This window comes from Cebus imitator, unplaced genomic scaffold (assembly GCF_001604975.1).
Source record: "Cebus imitator isolate Cc_AM_T3 unplaced genomic scaffold, Cebus_imitator-1.0 Scaffold38, whole genome shotgun sequence".
NCBI classification, from domain to species: Eukaryota; Metazoa; Chordata; class Mammalia; order Primates; family Cebidae; genus Cebus; species Cebus imitator.
This window is the reverse complement of record NW_016107353.1, coordinates 11,095,720-11,100,703: the sequence shown is the minus strand read 5'-3', so window position 1 is coordinate 11,100,703 and position 4,984 is coordinate 11,095,720. Positions and strand designations below refer to the sequence as shown.

The 4,984-nt window shown below is 44.3% G+C and overlaps 1 protein-coding gene and 1 pseudogene across 1 annotated transcript in view; both read left to right on the top strand.

The window, feature by feature from the left end:
- LOC119470708 (zinc finger protein 726-like) overlaps nt 1-4,984 on the top strand; it is a 561,873-nt gene that overhangs the window by 191,377 nt on the left and 365,512 nt on the right. The gene's annotated exons all lie outside the window — the stretch shown is intronic.
- Nucleotides 1-4,984, top strand: part of LOC108301973 — a 15,085-nt pseudogene that overhangs the window by 4,299 nt on the left and 5,802 nt on the right.

The window sequence follows — 4,984 nt, the reverse complement described above, 5'->3', positions numbered from 1 at the left end:
AAAAAAAAAAAAACTTGGCCTACGCCTGTAATCCAAGCACTTTGGAGGCCAAGGCGGGCGGATCACCTGAGGTTGGGAGTTCAAGACCATTCTGACCAACACGGTGAAACCCCGTCTTGGAAAAAAAAAAAAAATCTTACTCAGAATAGGTTACAGAGCATTGCCAGGAGGCTGATACTCTTTTTGAATGGGCATCATTTGTTAGGTCTTTTCTATGATTTAGAGTAAATAAGGCAATGGTTAGAAATTTATTTTCCGTAATAGGCTCTATAGCGGATTGCATCGAAAAGGTTATGGTTACGCAGTAGAGTTTAAATTTTTTTTTGAGACAGGGTCCCGCTCTGTCACCCAAGACTAGAGTGCAGTGCAGGCGTGCACCACCACGCCCGGCTAATTTTTGTATTTGTAGTAGAGATGGGGTTTCACCATGTTGGCCAGTACGGTCTGGAATTCCTGACCTCAGGCGATTCCCCTGCCTCTGCTTCCCAAAGTGCTGGGATAACAGGCTGAGCCACCGCGCCCAACATGTTTCTTGTTTTTAAAGTTTGGCTAGTAGGAAATTTAAAATTCACATGTGGCTCACATTTTATTTCGAAGGATTGTGTCCTTTTAAAAATTTCAGGTTGGCTGGGCGCAGTGGCTTATGCTTGTAATCCCAACACTTTGGGAGGCCGAGGTAGGCGGACCACCTGACGTCAGGAGTTCGAGACCAGCCTGGCCAACATCATCAAACCTCGACTCTACCGAAACGCAAAAAAATTAGCCGGCCGTGGTGGCCCGTGTCTGTAATTCCAGCTACTCGGCAGGAGAATCGCTGGAACCCGGGAGGTGGAGGTGGCAGTGAGCCAAGGTCGCGCCATTGCACTCCAGCCTGGGCCACAGTGCAAAACTCCGTCTCAACAGAAAACAAAACAAAACAAATCTCAGGCTGCCTGCTCAAAGGACCAGGAGCCAGAAAGGTTATAAAAGCTGAAATTTAAAAATAATTGTTATTCTATTCTTTTAATGTGTGAGCAGCTATACAGTATATTATTTACAAATGGATCTTATACAGTAAACTAAAGGCAAACACCCTCTAGGGTGGGCCTCAGCTCAGGGAGGAAGCCCTGCCTAAAAAGGCTGCACCTTCGGCTGTCACTCTGTCTTCATTCAGCCCAGCATTTGGCTATACCTTCTGTCACTCAGGGCCTGAGGGGGCGGGGTCTTAAATCTTGACCAATCAGCGACGCTACCCTGGGAACTGCCCAATCAGGCACGCAGCTGGAGCAGAAAGGGCGGCTTCCGGGATATGGCGGCGGGTTTGCTTACTCCTGCAGCCGGAGCCCCGGGTTTCATCTTCGCTGTTCTGTGTCCTCTGCTCCTGGAGGCCCAGTTTCTGTGGCCCTGCGACCTGCTGGTACTGGAGATCCACAACTAAGGTGCCAGGGCCCCCTGGAAGCCTAGAAATGGTGAGAGTGCCGGGTCCCACATCCCGAGAAAGTGGAAGGGGGTGGCAGACTCCGGCCTCCTCGCAGTTCTTGCGCCCCGAGTTCTTGCCCAGATCGGCCTCACTCCCATTCAGCAATAAGATGGCGGCTGCCCTGACAATGGGACCCCGGGCTTCCCGTCTCTTCCCCGTGCAGTGACTGTGCTCTGGCCTGGCCCTCTCTGGGCAGCTCTGCACACGCAGCACCGCGTCTTTCCCAGATTGTCTCTCCTAGCGACCCCGGGAAGGTCGTCAGGGGAGAATCCTGACCCGGGGTGCGAGTTCATGAATAGGAAGAGCTTTGGTTTGGTTTATGGGGTTCTCAGTTTCTCTTTTCTCCTATTAAAAATTTATGGAGTTATCATGAAAAACTTAAGAATTTAAACGGGGAGTGGTTCAAAAATTGTTTGTGGTCCATAGAAGAATCTTGAAGGAAAGATTCATGATGAAAAGAACCAAATTGAATAATCGGTTAGGTATATTTATTTTATTTATTAAATTTTTTAGACGGAATCCGCTCTGACGCCGGACTGTAGTGCAGTGGCGCAATCTCGGCCCATTGCAACCTCCGACTCCCTGGTTCAAGCGATTCTCCTGCGTCAGCCTCCTGAGTAGCTGGGATTACAGGCACATGCCACCACGCCCAGCTAATTTTTGTGTTTTTAGTAGAGACAGGATTTCACCATGTTGGTCAGGTTGCCTTGACCTCCCAAAGTGCTGTGATTAGAGGCGAGAGCCATGGCGCCCGGCCTATGTAGTTTCTTAATTTTCACCTTGAGGGTACAGATTTCCTGGTGATGTAATTAGAGCTTATTTGGCAGTTTATCGTTGGTTGAACCTGAATTTTGTTTCCCCCAATGTAGTAATTTCTTTTAAAAAAATGCATTTGAGTTAGATTTTTAAAAATTACGAATCCTGGGATTAGAACCACCTCAGTCTATTAGCCTCCATATGGGACCGATTTTCTCTTGCATTTTTCACATGGGTCCCAAGCAGCGTCTCAGGTCAACCCCTCTCACGTCATTTCTCCAGCCTAACTCTGGCTTGCAGTAAAATACCGAATTTCAGTTGCTTCTGAAAATCTCAAATGCCAACTTCCTCTCCCTAATTTGCATTATTTATTATTTGTCCTTTAGTGAACATTTTAGATACTGTATTTAATCATTTTTTGACAAAGCATTAGATGGCGTATTTAAAAAGATATGTTTTCTGTTTGTAAGTATTTCCTATGACTAGAAAGCGTCATCACCTGACAGTGAATTGTAAAAAAAATCTCTGTGTGTCTTTTGCTTTTGTCTTCCCTGGGCACAAAGATCTTATGAGAATGTTTTAGTGTCAAGATGTTTTTATTCTGGAAACGTTACGGGGTGATTTGTCCTCAGTAACCCTGTCATTTTTGGGTTTCAGAACTGTCTGTGAATAAACCAAGATAACTGTTATGGCTATATCTGCTAGAGTATCTAGTGAATATCAGCTCCTAAGTTATTTTCTTTCATGGGACAACCTGAGGTATGGAGTGTAGCCTTTCAAGGGAGCAAGTGGATAACCTGGGGAAAAGATGAATCTGTTGGTGTACTCTGCCTCTGAAAAGCTAACCCCTTGAGACATTAAAATTGTCTTCGCCCAACCCAGCTTGCAGTTCTTGGAGACAGATTGCTGGTCCACCAGTCACATGCTGGTATTGAGGGGAAAACAGAAATAATTTATGCTAACTAAATGCTCTGAGATTTGTGAAAAGAAAAATAGTATCCCAAAAGACAAAACCTGACTTTAGTGAGATGGTGCAAAAACTTGCAAAGTAAAATGTACTTGGGGCACTCACCTGAGCATAGTGCAGTGTCTCCTGAGAGGGTGGCTATGGAGCGCTTTAGTGAGTATGATGGAGTGGGAGAATCTCTCAAGTGATTGGATAATCTGAATTGACACATGAATCAGACACATCTCTTCTTTTTTGTTTCCTTCTCTTTTCTTTTTTCTTTTCTTTTCTTTCTTTTCTTCTTCACTCTTGTTGCCCGGGCTGGAGTACAATGGCATGATCTCAGCTCACTATAGCCTCTGCTTTCCAGGTTCAAGCAATTCTCCTGCCTCAGCCTCTTGAGTAGCTGGCATTACAGGCATGTGCCACTACACCTGGCTAACGATTTTTCCTTTTTTTTTTTTTTTTTGAGGCAGAGTCTTGCTCTATTGCCCAGGCTGGAGTGTAGTGGTGTGATCTCGGCTCACTACAATCTCTGCCTCCTGGGTTCAAGCAATTCTCCTGCCTCTGCCTCCGGAATAGCTGGGACTATAGGCATGCACCACCACGCCCGGCTAATTTTTGTATTTTTTTTTTTTGGAGACAGAGTACTCTGTCACCAGGCGTCAGGCTGGAGTGCAGTGGCATGACCTCAGATCACTGCAACCTCTGCTTCCCGGGTTCAAGCAATTCTCCTGCCTCAGCCTCCCCAGTAGCTGGGACTACAGGCGCACGCCACCACGCCCAGCTAATTTTTTTGTATATTTTTTAGTAGAGACGGGATTTCACCATGTTTGTCAGGATGGTCTCGATCTCTTGACCTTGTGATCCGCCTGCTTCGGCCTCCCAAAGTGCTGGGATTACAGGCGTGAGCCACCGCGCCCGGCCTAATTTTTGTATTTTTAGTAGAGACAGAATTTCACTACTGTGAAACATTGGGCCTGCAAAAGAAGGTTATTAATGGCCCAGTTAGTTTTTTTCTGAAGACCTTCCCTTGCAGATGTCCCAGCCTGCTCACCTCAGCCATGGAAGAAACTTATAGTGAAAGAAGCTACAGAGCCCTAGAAAGCTAGGGACCCACAGGCAAATGCAGTTAAAGTTAAGAAGGAAAATAAACAGCAGGATTTAAAGATGAAGTTGTTAATGATTTGAAACAGCTTCTGGACTATTTAAATTAAAGTTAGATTAATGTAAAAAAAATAAATTCCAAAGGAGTATTGCAACAGAAGGAAATATCTACTATAAGATCTGTAAAAATTGCAAAGTTCAGGCAGACAAGGGCTTTCTTTTATAGGAAGAAATAAACATGATTAGAAGGAAGGTGGGAAGGAAAGGGCAAATGGTGAGTGAAAAAATCAGATTCTAGAATAATATTTTACCCTGAAGTCAGCATGTCCTTAGGAAGGACATAACATGGGGTGGTATTTTGACTCAGATTGAGTGTAGCTGAATGTTCATGAGCCTGTGGGCAGGAGATAAGTGAAGTTTGATTAAAAAATATTTTATTTTGACCATTGAAGAAAAATTTAGCTGATTTTCTTTCTTTCTTTTTTTTTTTTGAAACGAGAACACAAAGAAAATGTGCAGAGTCTTTGCCTGGCTATGTGATAAGTAAGAAAAGAAAGCACCAACTAAGTCATAATGGAAACCATGGTTTTTTTTCCGTAAACTGTTTCTGGAAAATACAAAGGATGGAGACTATTATTAATCACAGCTATTTACCAGGATTATCTATGTGCTTCATGTTTCCCCAATTTTTTTTTTCTTTGTCCTGTACATTTCTT